General features: G+C 34.8%; 1 protein-coding gene and 1 pseudogene across 1 annotated transcript in view; one reads left to right on the top strand and one right to left on the bottom strand.

Annotated features, from left to right (window-relative positions):
• The window catches only part of LRRTM4 (leucine rich repeat transmembrane neuronal 4), a 903,913-nt gene that overhangs the window by 734,819 nt on the left and 150,907 nt on the right, over positions 1–18,187 (top strand). The gene's annotated exons all lie outside the window — the stretch shown is intronic.
• LOC102998507 (NADH dehydrogenase [ubiquinone] flavoprotein 3, mitochondrial-like) lies at positions 12,913–13,234 on the bottom strand (annotated as a pseudogene).

The following is an 18,187-nucleotide window of genomic DNA, read 5'->3' on the forward strand; positions in this document are numbered from 1 at the left end:
TTCACCATTGAGAATGATGTTTGCTGTGGGTTTGTCATATATGGCCTTTATTATGTTGAGGTAAGTTCCCTCTATGCCTAATTTCTGGAGAGTTTTTATCATAAATGTGTGTAGAATTTTGTCAAAACCTTTTTCTATCTCTGTTGAAATGATCATATGGTTTTTATCCTTCAATTTGTTTATATGCTGTATCACATTGATTTATTTGCATATATTGAAGAATCCTTGCATCACTAGGATAAATCCCACTTGATCATGGTGTATGAACCTTTTAATGTGTTGTTGGAATCTGTTTGCTAGTATTTTGTTGAGGATTTTTGCATCTATATTCATCAGTGATATTGTTCTTTAATTTTCTTTTTTTGTGGTATCTTTGTCTGGTTTTGGTATCAGGGTGATGGTGGCCTCATAGAATGAGTTTGGGAGTGTTCCTTCCTCTGCAATTTTTGGAACAGTTTGAGAAGGATGGGTGTTAGCTCTTCTCTAAATGTTTGATAGAATTCACCTGTGAAGCCATCTGGTCCTGGACTTTTGTTTGTTGGAAAATTTTTAATCACAGTTTCAATTTCATTGCTTGTGATTGGTTTGTTCATTTTTTCTATTTCTTCCCGGTTCAGTCTTGGAAGGTTATACCTTTCTAAGAATGTGTCCATTACTTGCAGGTTGTCCATTTTAATTGGCACAGAGTTGCTTGTAATAGTTTCTTAGGATGCTTTGTATTTCTGCTGTGTCTGTTGTAACTTCTCCTTTTTCATTTCTAATTTTATTGATTTAAATCCTCTCCCTCTTTTTCTTGATGAGTCTGGCTAATGGTTTATCAATTTTATCTTCTCAAAAAAACATCTTTTATTTTTATTGATCTTTGCTATTGTTTTCTTTGTTTCTATTTCATTTATTTCTGCTCTGACCTTTATGATTTCTTTCATTCTGCCATCTTTGGGTTTTGTTTGTTCTTCTTTCTCTAGTTCCTTTAGCTGTAAGTTTAGATTGTTTATTTGAGATTTTTCTTGTTTCTTGAGGTAGGCTTGTATAACTATAAACTTCCCTCTTAGAACTGTGTTTGCTGTATCCCATATTTTTTGGATCATCTTGTTTTCATTGTAATTTGTCTGTAGGTATTTTTTGATTTCCTCTTTGATTTCTTCAGTGATCTCTTGGTTATTTAGTAACGTATTGTTTAGCCTCCATGTGTTCATGTGTTTTATGTTTTTTTTTCTCTGTAATTGATTTCTAATCTCATAGCATTGTGGTCAGAAAAGATGCTTGATATGATTTGAATTTTCTTAAATTTACTGAGGCTTGATTTGTTACCCAGAATGTGATCTATTCTGGAGAATGTTCTGTGCGCACTTGAAAAGAAAGTGTAATCTGCTGTTTTTGGATGGATTGTCCTATAAATATCAATTAAATTTATCCGGTCTATTGCATCATTTAAAACTTGTGTTTCCTTATTAATTTTCTGTTTGGATGATCTGTCCATTGGTGTAAGTGAGGTGTTAAAGTCCCCCACTATTATTGTATTACTGTTGATTTCCTCTTTTAGAGGTGTTAGCCATTGCCTTATGTATTGAGGTGATCCTATGTTTCATGCATATATATTTATAATTGTTATATCTTCTTGGATTGATCCTTTGATCATTATGTAGTGTCCTTCCTTGTCTCTTGTAATATTCTTTATTTTAAAGTCTATTTTATCTGATATGAGTATTGCTACACCAGCTTTCTTTATATTTTCATTTGCATGGAATATCTTTTTCCATCCCCACACTTTCAGTCTGTATGTGTCTCTAGGTCTGAAGTGGGTCTCTTGTGGACGGCATGTGTACGGGTCTTGTTTTTGTATCCATTCAGTGAGCCTGTGTCTTTTGGTTGGAGCATTTAATCCATTCACGTTTAACATAATTATCAATATGTATGTGCCTATTACCATTTTCTTAATTGTCATTTTTTTTTTTTTGTAGGTTCTTTTCTTTTCCTGTGTTTCCCACTTAGAAAAGTTCCTTTAGCATTTGTTGTAGAGCTGGATTGGTGGTGCTGAATTCTCTTGGCTTTTGCTCGTCTGTAAAGCTTTTGATTTCTCCATCAAATCTGAATGAGATCCTTGCTGGGTAGAGTAATCTTGGTTGTAGCTTTTTCCCTTTCATCACTTTAAATATATCATGCCACCACCTTCTGGCTTTTAGAGTTTCTGCTGAGAAATCAGCTGTTAACCTTATGGGAGTTCCCTTGTATGTTATTTGTAATTTTCCCCTTGTTGCTTTCAATAATTTTTCTTTGCCTTAATGTTTGCCAATTTGATTACTATATGTCTCAGCATGTTTTTCCTTGGGTTTATCCTACCTGGGACTCTCTGCTTTACCTGGAATTGGGTGGCTATTTCCTTTCCCATGTTAGGGACGTTTTTGACTATAATCTCTTCAAATATTTTCTCGGGTCCTTTTCTTTCTCTTCTCCTTCTGCAACCCCTATAATGCGAATGTTGTTGAAATTATTGTTGTCCCAGAAGTCTCTTAGGCTGTCTCCATTTCTTTTCAGTCTTTCTTCTTTATTCTGTTCTGCTGCAGTGAATTTCACCATTCTGTCTTCCAGGTCACTTATCCATTCTTCTGTCTCAGTTATTCTGCTACTGATTCCTTGTAGCGTATTTTTCATTTCACTTATTGTGTTGTTCATCTCTGTTTGTTTTTTCTTTAATTCTTTTAAGTGTTTGTTCTTTAATTCTAGGTCTTTGTTAAACATTTCTTGTATCTTCTCGATCTTTGCCTCCATTCTTTTTCTGAGATACTGGATCATCTTCACTATCATTATTCTGAATTCTTTTTCTGGACGGTTGCCTATTTCCACTTCATTTAGTTGTTTTTCTGCTGTTTTATCTTGTTCCTTCATCTGGTACATATTCCTCTGCCTTTTCATCTTGTCTATCTTTCTGTGAATGTGGTTTTTGTTCCACAGGCTGCAGAATTGTAGTTCTTCTTGCTTCTGCTGTCTGTCCTCTGGTGGATCTGAACATGTGTTTATTTTAACCTGTATGCTACTTGGCTCATGGAGAAGCTTCTAGTTTCTGGCATTGTGTAGCAGAATATACAGGCATAAAAATAATTCCACAAATCAAATGCCACTACAATAAACAAATGAACCAGGGATATTGGCAGACAAACTATAGATGAGAAATGGAAATAATTATAATAAATGAAGACATGTAAATTATTGTAACAGATAAGCAATAAATACATGAGCAGAATATTTGACCTTCATCACTTAACTATAACATGAAACCTGATGCTGTCACATATAAAATAAGAAAATGATAAGAAATAATTATACCCACTGTTAACATTACTAATCATTAATCTTTCCAAAAAAACTAATCTGGCAGTAGTATCAAGAGGCTTAAAAATATTCTATTTGTAGGAATATATTCTATGGAAATCATCAGAAAAAGAGATTAGTATTATATTACAAAATGAACCACTGAATTGCTATCTAAAATAGCAAAGCATTAGAAATAACATCAATGACCAACCAAAAAGAATTTCTCAATAAACAATGATCCATTCATGTGATGGAATATTACACAGCTATTCAAAATATTATTCTCAATACTTGATCATCATCAAATATACTCATAATTTAATTTATGTATTAAAACAGGCCATTCATTTGCCAAGACATTCATTTATGAAATGTTTATTACTATTTTGATACAGGCCTATTTTGGCAGTACAGTTTTCTGCAAAACATTGTCTTTGCTCTCATGAGGATTGTAGCCTAGCTCTAGAGTTAAACAAAGAATCAGGCACTTTAAATGTGATATTGTGTGTGTATTTGTTGAGATAAAAGAGAAAGGTACTAAGAGAACACAATAAAAATTTGGTGAGCACAGCTTGTTGGGTCAAAATCAACTGTGATTTGTCAAGACTTCCTCAATGGTTGTCTAGTATGAGACAAGAAGGATGAATAGGATTTAAGCAGACAAAGAATGTTTGGAAGAATGTTCCAGACAGAAGAAAAATTATATGCCAATGTCCAAAGAAAAACACAAACATTTCCTATACAGTATGATTTGAATTTTCCATAAAGTACTCCAACATACTAACAATGATTCTCTATGAGAGGTAGATTTTTGGTTGGTATTTATAACTTTTTTCTCGGTTTAAAAATTTTTATTAAATCTTGTTTATGACAAACATGATTTGCTATTAAATTAGGAGTAATTAACCTTACAAATGTTCAACAGATTCAAAGGATTAGAGGAGACTGACCTTCAAAAGAAGTAATCAATACTTAAATTTATTGTGTGCACTGTTCATGAGTCCTCTTGTGTTTAAATGCATTAGCATCAGGATTGGGGTATCAGTCTATCAACCAATTTCATGTGTTTCTCCTAGTAAAATTTGTGACTTCAAGCAGCATACCTTGATGATTAACCATAAGGTCATATAGCAAAATGCTACCTAGTAACATGTTGGTCTCACTCATGCCAGGGTCACAAGGCTATCACAAAATTTAAAGATGGGATAAAGTGTTAGTCTAATTAGCTGCCTGAATGCCAGAAGAAAAATCAATAATTGCTCAGAGGAACTAGCTATTTTTTTTCAGAGCTGGTTTTACAACTAGGCTGTGTATAATGCATAGGTGGCTGACTAGGTGATGGTAAATACACCAGTGTCAAGGAGGGTCTAGGTCTGAAAATACTAAGCAAACTACTTAATTTCCTACTATAATGCAAATGGACTTCCTCATGTCTTGAAAACTTTTGATATTTGAATTGTCCCTTAAATAAAAGAGACATTATTTCTATTGATAACATCAGCAACATAACCTACAAAGACAGATATGTGAGCATCTTGTCTGTCATAAATGTCTATATATTATGCTGGTATTAGAGAGGTAAAAGATATTATACATGACCTCAGGAAGTTTCACTTACTTAGAAGGGCATATTAGGGAGACAGGATATGGGTCTGTGCACCCACCAGTATTATCAGTAACATATTTTAGGTGTTGCATAACTGATACAACCAGTAAGTTCTTAGGGAGGGCAAATGAAGCCAAGACCATACACAGACACTGGAGGTCAGAGGTGGCTTCCTGGAGATGACACTCTGAGCACTTCAGTAAGGGGATCTATAGGCAAGTAAAGAGTGACATTCAAAGAACCATTTTTTGTGTGTAAAGACATTTTGGAAGGTAATTATAATTTACTTCTATTATTAATTCCATTTTTATTATTGCTTTTACTGATTCATGGTTATGCAATTGTTTTATGATCATTTTAATAGGGGTTTCATGACTCTGATTTTAACCTACCCTGAAGTATGGAAAAAACTTAATGTTTGTATGTTGCAGTTACATTCCCTTGATTGTAGACAAGATTTATCTCCTTTAAACATTGTACCTTGCTATTTTACCCAAAGCAAATTGTATTAGTTATCTATTGTTGCATAACAGATTATCTCAAAATTAACAGCTTAAAACAAACATATTTATTGCCTCACCATTTCTGTGGGTCAGGAGTCCAGGCATGGCATAGCTGGGTCCTCTGCTTCAGGGTCTCTCACAAGGCTTCAGTCAAGGTGATGGCCTATATTGAGGACTTATCTGACATTTGACTGGGGAGGAATCTTCTTGAAAGCTTACTTACACAGCTGTTGACAGGATTAAATTCCTTGTACTGTGTGAATGGTAGACTGAATTCCTTGCTGGATGTCAGAGGTAGTGCTCAGTTCCTTTCCACCCAGGTCTCTTCGTAGGACAGCTCATAAAATGAGCAGCAGGCTTTTAGTTAGGAAGACAAAAATTACAATCATGCATAATAGCCCATCAACTGCTGTATTCTGTTAGTTAGAAGCAAGTCACAATTCCTGCCCACTCGATTATACAAGGACATTAGTACAAAGAGGAAGAAATCATTGGGGAACCATCTCAGAGTCTCTCTACCACACAGTTTTACAAGTTTTATATGCTTAAGTGGGATGCATAAATTATGGCAGAAACACAAAATTTTTAATTCAATATATGCATTTACTTGAGATATCCTTGACTAGAAGATGTGGTAAGACTATTTAGATTGCTAAACTGGTTACTGGTAAAAGTAGACTATAGTATAAACTCTAGATGCTCTATTAACTACTATACAATGTTAGTCAAATCCTCAACTCCACTTATGCCCAGTTTCATTATCTATAATATCAAGAGATTGGACTAGAAATCATTTTAATGTTAATATCTTATTACTGTGCATCAGATACAGTAATCTGAACTTTTAAGGCAAATTTGGCAAAAGGGTGTTTTAAATATTTAAGTGGAAGTTCATTTTTTTTCTACCTTTGCAACTCTATATGAAATGAAAGTTGAGACAATGTTTGTTCTCTACAGTATAGAATATGCCATTTTAAAGTATGGGTAACCAAGCTGAGGTTGTGCTGATTTTTTTCAACGATTTTATAACCTACATTGTACTGTGTTGCAACCTAATTATGTAGCCTGTAAGATGTAGAACTCTTTACACATAATCAGAAGCAGTGTCCCTGGATTCATTCAGAGAACACAGATTAGTACAAAGGTAGGATGATTAAATTGTGTATTATTGGGGAGCAGCTGAGTTACAACATTTTCATGAAGTTTGACATGTGTACAAATGGAGAAAAATAAAAGATCTAAAATGATAGGAAAGGAATCGGCCACTACTCTGTTTAGCAGTAGAATCCAATATACTGGACAAATTTCATTCACCTGCCCTGCTGTATACCTGCACTTGCTATCTAACCTCTCTCTATAGCTTCTTTTTTTCCCAAAGAATATATTTTATCCAAAGATTTCAGTTTTTCTTTTGGGAAACACTAAGGATGGAGTTGGGGGTGTTCTGACTATGCTCATGCAATCATTATTCAACAATGTACTGTCCTGCAGTACTCAAAGAGAGATGCCAGAGAGGGTTATAATATCTCTTATTATATGACCCAGCACACAACCTTTTCAAAAAGACTTTGTCAGACTACTCAGCAACTCTGCAGATCCAAATGTAAACTATATATTCTTCCTGGAGAAGGCAGTAAAAGGCATTGGTCTGCAAAAATGCTGAGCAAACAGTAAACACTGGAAGATTTCAGTAGGATAAAATATCATATGTCTTTCCAGTGAAAAATAAAAGAATGATCCTGGCTACTAGTGAGCATTAAAGATCCCAGGATACTTCTCCCAGGATAGGACTGTTAATCTATGTGTTCTGACAAAATTCCATTTTGGGTAATTGTCTTCTGTCTCCCTAAATCTCTTTTTCCTTTCCATTTATATTGAAAATGTCTCACTTTGTGTCCTAAATGGATTACACTATCACTCACCTAGAAGGGCATATTATAAGAAGGTAATTGTAAATTTATGTGTGAAATGCCAAATAATGTGCACATTCATAATACTAGTTCCTTATCATTATTATTATTAATTTATACGTTGTTGCATGCTAGAATATTTTGTTGTCCTTCCTTGCGTATTGTTTTAGTTTGTAGTTTTCTTTCAAATTATCTTATAATCATGCAATATAAACTCTCAATTCTACTTCCTAGGTTTAGTAAATTCATTTTGCCTTTGATTATATTGTATTTGGTTTTAATAGCATACATTTACTTATATCACACATAATGCCAACCATGTACTTAAGTATATCTGAAGTTGGCAGACATTTTTTAAGTTCCCCAAAAAGATCTGACCTTTTTAAAAAATATCAATCATCTACCCTTTCTCACCTCTAATTCATTTTTCAAATCAGCCTCAGAATAAGCCAAACCATCCTGTGAGATTTCAGAGCTTTGCCAGTCTGCATTTATAAGGTTAAGACAAGCCTAACATAAAAAAATACATGAAACTGGTGACTATCCTGTTATACAATCTGAAAGACAAAGAGAAGGCTCAGTCTCTTCAACTTGCTACCTGAAATTATCTTCCTCAACTTCAAGTTTTATTAGCTTTTAAAATATAAAACCCCAGAGAGGTCAAATAAAACTGTTAACACTTGCACATATATAGGGTTGAGTAAATTCCCTGTCCTTTCCTGAAAGCAATTTTAATAGGGTGACCAGTGAAAATATAATGAGAATTCAGGTACTTGAGAATAGGAAGAGACAAAGGATGATTAAATGGGGGCAAAAAGAAGGACTGCCCAGAAAAGATCAGAGGTCAACTTTGTCCTCTTTCATCTGGATCTGACTCAGTTAAAATTTTAGGCTTCTTTTTATTTAAGTGACAGGGCTCCCTCCTACATATTGCCTATTGCAAAGCCACTGGATATTTTTTATTATGCTCTTAACAATATTTCTGCATAGAACTTGACAATATAAAAATAGCTTGAACTTCCTTAAGTTGAGTGAGGGCTATACCAGGCTTTCTTATTCTGCTAAAGGCCTTCTCGAACATAATCCTAAAATAGGCCCTTGAAATTGCTGATAGATCTGTGGGAGTTTAATGCATGTCTTTGAGAGGAAAAATTTACCATGTACAGTGTATAAAGAACATTCTGATTGAAAGGTGCTGTATAAATGAGAGATATTTTTTCTTATCCTGTTCACACTAGAAAAAAATTGTTGAAAACTGACCGTGGCATGTCTGTAGATAGAAGATACTGAAATTTTAATAAATGTGATTCAGATTCATGTAGGAGTACAGACTAGATCTTAAATCTGATGCCTTCATGAGCTATTAATTTAATCAATCAAGTAAAAAATAATAATATCAGAAAAATCTACCTTTATTCTGAGATTTTTGCATGAGAGTCTATGTCTAAAATCTTTCTATAGATTGACTGAGTTCAGTTGAAAAAAAAATACTTAATTCGATCAGATGACTTTATATTTTTTTTTCCTGACTCAACCTGTGATACTCATATTAGACCAGTGTAGGACAGAACATCTCTATCAACAGGAAATGTTCCCACACATGAACTGACCCTGTAGGGCTTTTTTTTGTTAACTTGGCAGTAAGAATTAATAAGAAGTTCTCATGAAGCTAATCTCTAGAAAATTCCTAGGGCTATGTAAGCCATTAACACCTCAATCCTATGTATCTTGGGACTTTGGTGGAATTTCCATTGCTAATTAGAATGACAAGAAATATACATGTATATGTGTACTTGTGTGTGTTATAGGAAGGTATATGTCTGATAGAAAATATATTCTATTCCAGACAACATCTGCCTCATAGTGCCAAAAATTATAAATTGACAAGAGCACCCTATTTTAAAAGGTTAAGTCAGTGATTACATACTAAAGTGGTGTTACCAAATAGGGGAAAAATCTATGAACAGTGATGGGAGTATATTGTTTGTGGTTTTAGGACCACTGTAGCATCAGTTGCTCACTAACCTAATGGCAAATATCTCCCCAACTGAAAGATCTCTAAAGAATTTATTATAGTATCTAACTTCTAACATTCATAAAAGGAAACAAACAAAAATTTAAAATAAACACACATCATCCTCACCAAAGATACCCAGAAGAAATGAACAGCAAAAGTGTTTCCAGAGTTTGGGCCATGTCCCAGGCATTTTATCTTTAAATCATTTATACTTGGCCTTATTTGTATCCAATTTGGTTTGCAAACATGATCTGAAGTCTTTCATATTTGTATTCATTGGCAGAATTTGTTGTAAAACCTCAAAGAAACCTGTCCAACAAGCATCACATTGCATCCTAATGTTTCTTGTTCAGTTCAGTCCATCATTCTCACTTGCTCATTGATGGGTACAATGCAAGGAGACAGGCGTTACCTAAAGTGATGTGACACAACATGACACATCAATCAAGGATTGTTTGAAAAAGGATGCAGTGCAGAGTTTTCCAAGTTTTGTCTTTTGGAAGAGAAAGGTTTTAAATTCGTCTTAGGAAAAAAAAGATGAAGGGCCGATCCAATGTTGCTTGCTGAGTCATAGGAAATTGAATTTGCTCTAAGGAAAGAAAGGTAACCAGCAGAGCTGATGAAAACCCTGAGGAAAATGTTCAGAATGAGATCATCATAATCGTTTCATGTTGGTGAGTTTGTCAAGGCTTCAAAGAGAAGGATGGTGGGAACTGAGATTGTTCCGCAGTTGAAGTGCATGCAGAGAGGTTTAAATTAACTTCTGAAATGTTCAGTGATCCTCAAAGGAATTTAATTCCTTAACTTTGGATAAATCTTGAAGGGAGGTAGGTAATTGTGATTATTCTTTGGCAAGAGCATTATCCTGCTCTGGAAGGAATAGTACCAAGTTCCTCTATTTTGTTTGCATTCAGGGATGGGATGTGGTATAGTACCTACCAAGACTCCTCCCCGCCTGCTCATTTCACTCCAGCTGCTAAGTAAAGTCTTCTGTGAAATTTGTATTGATCACCCTAAGAGTAACATGTGCCTTCTTCAAAGTAATTTGAATGATTTGAATATGGGAGTTTTGATATATACAACATTTGTCATAATGTGATGTAGTATTCTGGACTCTAACATTAATCTTCAGAGGTCTAAAGATAAATTTGATTTAGTTTCTTACTTGCTGTCTAGTAATATGCAATGTGACAGTGCTAATACATCTTCCTTTTATATAATACTAAACAGGGTCATCAGGTAATAACAGGTCTCTCTCTCTTTGTTTAAATGTATAGTCTTTGCCCTTTATTTAGTCAATATCTATATCCTAAGTGTGTGTATTTCTGCCTAATTTATTCCTTTAAAGTAAGGTTGGATCTTAGTGATCCCCTTGATTCTAAAATATTTAAACCTTGACTTTTAGCAATTATGGGAGGGAGCTCAAAATCCTGTTAGCCCAGATGCTTAATGAGAAGTTAGGAAAAAGCCTAGAAAAACTGACCTCTTCAAATTAGGAATATGAGTTTTATTAATGGATAATAACTTCTCTAATAAAGTAACAAAGGTGAATGAAAACTAGGTACAAAAAAGTAAAATGCTATTTTGGAAAAGACTTTAATTTTATAAACTTCATTCAAAATAACCCATGAGATAGGTGGGCCATGCCCATCCCCTAGATCCCATGGTGTTGTTGGCATCAATACTCTATTGGTCTTTGACTCTTTTTCACTACCAGAGAATATCTAGAAGTGGCTTCTGAAAAGGCGACCCACTTCTTCCTCCAAAAGGGTGGGTAAACCATGAATATCAGGATGGACATGATCCTTGCCCTCATGGCGCATATAGTCTAAAGTGAAAGGATTTGAACACACATGCTAAATAACTTCTGAAAACAGCATGTGTGCAAAGTGCTACACAATGATTGTTTGTGCTATGGGAGAGTGTGGTGAGGCAACATAACCTAACCAGGAATGAAGGTAGAGAATGTTGTCAGAGTCCCAGTAACAATTCTCTCCTACAAGAATATGAAGAACATAAGTAATAATCAAGATTTTGATGGGATTATAAGCACTGTCTGACACTGAAATCCCTTTTTAAAAATCACCAACAAATGGTTTTTAAATTTCTGCATAAAAAATTCAAGGAGTGAAGAAATTTATACTCTCCAGGTATTTCATTCTGTCTTTGGCCAACTTGGTTATGTAGTGAGAGGAAATTTTCGACTCCATGTTCTGCCTTTTGATCTGAATTCTACCACTATAAAAACAAGGAGAATTAGTTCAATTTTTATCCCACATGACCATATCAAAATACTGCAAGAAGACTATCGTATTTTCCCCAAGACTTTTATTCTCTTAAGCAAAATTCCTTTGATGGAATATTCCCAATTTACTTAGTAACCCTGACCATCATTCTAAACATGGGATATAATTTGTTTGGTTTCCCATGCTAAAATGTAGTGAGCAAGTTTAGGCTAGATGTGCCTAAATCTTTTTAAGTCTTGCAGATTTTTTTAAAAAAATCAGAGTGTAGTATTTAACATTAATTTTTATTAAATTTCATCTTAATTAGATGCCACATGATATTCCAAATAGGTAAGAACTTTGGGGTCTAATTCAGTCACCCAGTGTATTTCAGATGCCTGAGTGTTAGACTTGTGAAATATAGTTGTCTTACTTTCTACATCATCAGAAAATTGTGAAAAATTAACTTGGTAATAAACATGTAAGGAAAATGACTTTCTCTTCCTCTGTATTTTCTATTAATTTCTGGGGAGTGTTTTAGTTATTTGTGTATAACTAGCATCTATTTAAAATTATTATTTGAAAATCTGTGGACTTGACCTTAGCCAATGAAAGGGAGGAATCAAAGATATATAACTATAAAACACTTTTAGCTGTGAAGAATAGAGGAAGCAATGTAAATTTAGTGCCAGGCAGTTCAGGATTCATTTACTATATCTGCTACACTAGCTATGTGATCTAGAGTACATCACTAACCTTTTCATCTTAATTTTCTGACATGGAAACACACACACACTCTCAATTATATACCAAAATATTGTGTGAACTGAATGATTACATACAAATACAAGGCTCTTGGCAGTTAGATTTTCTCTCTTACCAGAAGTTTATAATAACCTGGAGGAGATGGACAATTTTACAAATAATAAAATAATTTGAATGAAAGTGGTGAGTAGGGGAGAGGTAGAAATGTCCAGAGGGGTTATGTTTAAGTCACCAACAAAATGCTTCCAGTTTTGAATACTGTTGTGATGGTGTATGACTTAAATTCTTCCCTGGCAAAGGAGATGATTGGAGGGCAGAAATATAGTCTGGAAGTAGAATCTGCTTTAGATTACACAAAAGAATATTCAGATGGTCCCATCCTTAACCACGTGGTTTTCTGCAACCATAAGAATCCATCTTGCCAGCTAGATGTCTTCATTTGTTAAAATCACATTTCTCTCTTTTAATTCCAATTCTTTTTTTTTTTTTTTTTTTTTTTGACTGCTGAGCAGATTTTATTTTTGCAGGCAAGAATGCAGAAAGACACAGGAAGTTTAATCTTTAAACTGAGCTCTCAGGGGCGAGGTGACCCTCTTCCTGAAGAGGGCTGAGGCATCCTGAACTTCGAGAGGTCCAGGTTTAGGTCTAAGAAGGTGTATGTGCTGTAGTCATGATGCTTGAGATTCTTGTAGGTGGTGTTGTCAAATGGCTCAGCAAGGGCAGTGGCTTTTTGGTGGACTTTGCTTCTTGGGATTCGTTAGCAATCTCTTTTCATTCTTTCCTGATTCTGCAGAGAGAGAAACTATAGGAACAACTCCTTGAAACACTCCTGCTTCTAGAAACACGGTCTTCAGCACCCCGGCTCTACCTTGCCCCAGCAAAAGCGAGGCCGCCATGGCCGTGACTATGGCGCGGGCCAGTCCTCCTTCAAAGTCAACAAATATATGTGAATAAGATCCTCATTTTCAGTTCTTACTTTGTTCAAGCATGGATCAATAGAATTCAGTTTAACAGAGTAATTGCATTTACAGAGTATTGCTTTATGGTATACATCGTATATATGTACTATATATCATATATATAATATCATTGCTTTATGATATACATAGTATATATGTACTATATATAATAAATATAATAAATACATGTGTATATAGTATTTCCCTCCCTCTCCTCAGAGTACAACCTTCCTTTTCTTTCAGTCAGGAAGGTCATGCTGCTACTGTCTGTTGTTGTGTCTGGTCCAGAGCAATGACCTTCAGCATGATCTTTTCAGGGCAATAGCATTTCTCAGCATTTGTTTCTCACCTGAGAAGTGGCAGCTTTATCACCCTTTCCAAGCACTTCCCTGAATAAAGAACAAAGTTCACAGCAATTTTAGGTAGAAGCAACAAATAAGTGATTGCTAGATTCAAAAAAGCATTTTCTGAGCACTGCTGTGAATTACCATTTAATCTAAGCTTCCTCACATCCCAAGGACACACTCTCAACCTGAAAGGGATTGTGTTCCAAGAGTACAAATACCCACTACTGCCAGACCTGACCAGCCACTTAAGCAGAGGCACTACACAGCACCAAACGTTTCCTGCTAATTTAATTTACATGAGCTGACATTTTAAGTCCCCAGATCCTTCGGATACTGAATAGTTCAAGTTTCTGGAACATCAGGACTCTTGTGCAGTCCCCAAGAAAATGTCTTCACATAGGTGTCTTGGAAGCCAGTTTATAACTATTCTCTGGCAAAAGACTGTGTTGTGGGGCTTCTTTAAACCCAACATACAGAAGAGTAACTGCTATTGAATTTGTATTTAAAGCATAGCTATTTATACTTTCCAAAACAATTTTCTGTATTATCATTTAATCGTACTTCATTAAAAAAAAAAAAACTATAAAGCAGGAAGGGCTAAAAAGAATTGTATTTAATTTAGTGAGGAGGTGAAGGATATGGGTTGAGTGCAAGGATATTGGAATCAGAAAGAGCCTGAATCCCAGCTTTGTCATTTGTTGTTTCTTTCTTAAAGCTATTTATTCTGGCTTCCCCCAGTTCTTTGGTTATAAAATAGAAACCTTTTCATAAGGTTGTTTTGAGCAGTATGTATCACCCATTAAACACACTAAATACTGCCCAGTATGTATTAGACACTCAATAAATGTTAAATGTTATTTATAATAACAAGTATTGCTTTTTAATGGAATAATGAGACACAAAGTTCAAATGATGTACAAAAAGCCAAGAGATATGATTAATGACAAAGCAGGATTTTGAAGTCACTCTCTTTCAACTCCTGTGCCAGTAACCTTAGCATTTCCTTAACATATTGCAGGGTAGGATTAAGTGCAAAATAAATAGACAGTAAAAAGTCACATGTAAATACACAATATGGGCAATTGTATATGCCAGGTTTTCTGCCTTGGAAAACCAGTAATTGTAGCCTTTTGCCTAGAGGTTACAAAAGGCAAACTTTTGAACTTCTGAACTCCCAGAAGTTGTCCACTATTTGGAGTTGTCCAAATATTGCATTATGAATACACTAATATGAATATATGAATAAAAATTATGTATTTCTATGTATATTATATTGATAAATTTGTAAATAAATGTGTTTCAAACAAAAAGGGTAATGAAGACATTTACATATTGGAGCAGTAAGAGAAACATACTTTGTTAACAAGAATTTTGAAGATTTTTTGCTGTAAATTTTTATTTTGTTTTAATGATTTTTTTTAAGAACAGAAGACATGTATGTTTATTTTTCAAAACTTGGGAGGGGAAAGAGAAAAGCAAGAAAGCAAAGAAGCAAAAATAATGCAATGACCAATTCTAAATTTGCTGTATCATTGTATAAACTTTATTTCAGCCATATGTATATATTTAATATTTTGATTATAGACATATATTTAAAAAAAAAAAAACACTATGCAGGTTTAAAACACATTCCGCTTAATGATATACAAGGACATTTTCACAAATCATTTAATACATATGCTCTAAATGGAAAATAAAATATTTTATTGATAAATAGGTAGTAATTTAAGTATTAACTTATATTAAACACTTAGGTCATTTCCTATTTTTATCTATTAAAAGGACACTTTTACACAAATTACATAAAGCAATATTAACCTTTTAATGGAAATTCCTAGAAATCAAATTTCTGAGATAAATTCTAGGTGTACTGATAATGCTTTTGCTACATGTGGCTTAATATTTCTCATTAATAAGTGTTATATTGCAATATTTATATTTATATACATAAGAGACCTCTTAACCTGCACTTCAACTATATTGGGTATATACCCAATGTAATATTAATTTAAATATATAAAAATAAAAATAACACCTCATTTTTTCTTAATTTGTTTCTTTGATTATCAGAGTAATTGAATGATTACCAGAGTAACCAACTGTAGTTCTTCTATGAATTGTTTATTTCAATTTCCCACTTTAAAAAATTCCAGAAACGTCTTTATCTAAATCTACTATTTATTCTCACCTTTCAACAGCAGCATTATTTGTGCTTTTTTTCTTTCTCTCTCTCTCTTTTTAATTATTTGTGCTTTCTCTTGAATCTCCACATCCCAGTTGGGGGCCTTGTTATCAAGGTCCCTTAACCTCACACAGTACCCACATACGCCAACAGCAGGATGATATCTCTTCTTCCGAGTTAATGCCCTCAGATTCACTTTTTAGATTTATCCGCATTATATGTTTTCAGACCTGTTTTTTTTTTACATTTTGGCATACTGATGTTATTATTTGCTGGTTTTAATTTTAATGTTGATTTAAAATGATCTGATTTTTTATGTTTTTTTGTGGTTTCATTAAACAGTGTGGAGAGCAAAAGAAGAGACTAGGATAAATGAAATTGTTTTTTCTCTACCAATAATCTATTCACAGAATGTGTGATTTTATTTTTTAACATCTTTATTGAGGTATAATTGTTTTACATTGTTGTGTTAGTTTCTGCTGTATAACAAAGCGAATCAGCTATACATATGCATATATCCCCATATCTCCTCCCTCTTGCATCTCCCTCCCACCCTCCCTATCCCACCCCTCTAGGTGGTCACAAAGCACCAAGCTGATCTCCCTGTGCTATGCAGCTGCTTCCCACTGGCTATCTATTTTACATTTGGTAGTGGATATATGTCAATGCCACTCTCTCACTTCGTCTCAGCTTACCCTTCCCGCTCTCTCCGTGTCCTCAAGTCTATTCTCTACGTCTGTGTCTTTATTCCTGTCCTGCCCCTAGGGCCTTCAGAACCTTTTTTTTTTTTTTTTTTTTTTTTAGATTTCATGTATATGTGTTAGCATACGGTATTTGTTTTTCTTTTTCTGACTTACTTCACTCTGTATGACAGAATCTAGGTCCATCCACCTCACTACAAATAACTCAATTTTGTTTCTTTTTATGGCTGAGTAACATGCCATTGCTGTTTGGTTTTAAAGGAAACTTTATAAAGTATATTATATGATTTTACTATCTGTCAAATAAGATAAAATTTTAGAGTGTATGTTTCTTTTTATAACAAATTGGAAAATATATAAGATTTTAATAGCTTTAGCTCTAACCATCATTTAAGGAGAAAAGGTTTTCTTGTGGAATATTTTAAGTCCTAAGGTGAAATTGATCTCACAGAGCATGAGTTAGCATTTAAGGATTGTCAAAGAGTATGAGGTTGGGCATTCATAAATATCAATCTATGTCCTAGATATGGATCAGTAATTTTCTTCAGTTATTTCGGCAATGATGGTCGATGACCTAACAACTCATAACCTAAAAGTCCTCCCTGACCTGTTACCTTAAATTTCCTGGAAGATGATGGAGTGATAACTCTATGTGAATCACTGAAGCACCCAAACTGCAAACTACAGGAGTTGTGGCTGATGGGTGGTTACTTCACTTCTGTTTGCTGTGTGGACCTTGCTACTATACTTATTCACAGTGAAAAACTAAAAACTCTGAAACTAGGGAACAATAAGATATATGATGCTGGTGTCAAAGAGTTACGTGAAGCTTTGAAGCATCCTAAGTGTAAATTAGAGAATCTTGGGTTGGAGATGTGTGAGCTCACCTCTGCCTATTGTGAGGACCTGGCCTTGGCTTTCACTGTCTGCAAATCACTGAGGTGCATGAACCTGGAATGGATTAGCTTGGACCGTGATGGGGCGGTGGTGCTGTGTGAAGCCCTGATCAGTCTGGAATGTGACCTGCAGATGCTTGGCCTGAATAAATCTTCATATGATGCAGAAATTAAGATGCTGCTGACAGAGGTGGAAGAGACAAACCCCCACTTGACCATTTCACAGTCTCTGGATTGATTACGAGCACAGGATCAGGGGTGTGCTTGGCTAACGGGGAACATCCTGAAATAATCTTCTCACAAAGGCTTCCCCTTGGTCGCAATGGGCATTTCTCCTCCTGACACACCCTGTCCTGTAAATTGTTCATCAGGGCAGTGGGGGCTGTGATTTCAGAGCTCTTCCTTCACAGTATTCTAGCAATATGATTGTGGGATGTGCCATCTGTGCCTAAGTCCGCTATGCTCCACCTTTAAAGTTCCCATCCTGCCTCGCAGTGTTTAGAAGAACAAATACATTAAATGGGTAAACAGTTGGGAAAAGTGTTTACTCTCCCTCTCCTCTCCCTCATCTTTCTCCTGGTGACTCCTCAATCTGGCCTCCCAGGCTTCTGACCAAAAACCTTTGCTCTAACAATTCTCTCTGCCTGGAATACTCTTGTCCCAGATATCTGCTTGCCTGAATCGTTCTTCTCTTTCAATCCTTTGGTCAAATGTCACTGTCTCAATGCATCTTATCTGAGTCATCTTATTTATTACTGCAATTT

The sequence above is a fragment of the Balaenoptera acutorostrata genome, chromosome 12 (assembly GCF_949987535.1).
Source record: "Balaenoptera acutorostrata chromosome 12, mBalAcu1.1, whole genome shotgun sequence".
NCBI classification, from domain to species: domain Eukaryota; kingdom Metazoa; phylum Chordata; class Mammalia; order Artiodactyla; family Balaenopteridae; genus Balaenoptera; species Balaenoptera acutorostrata.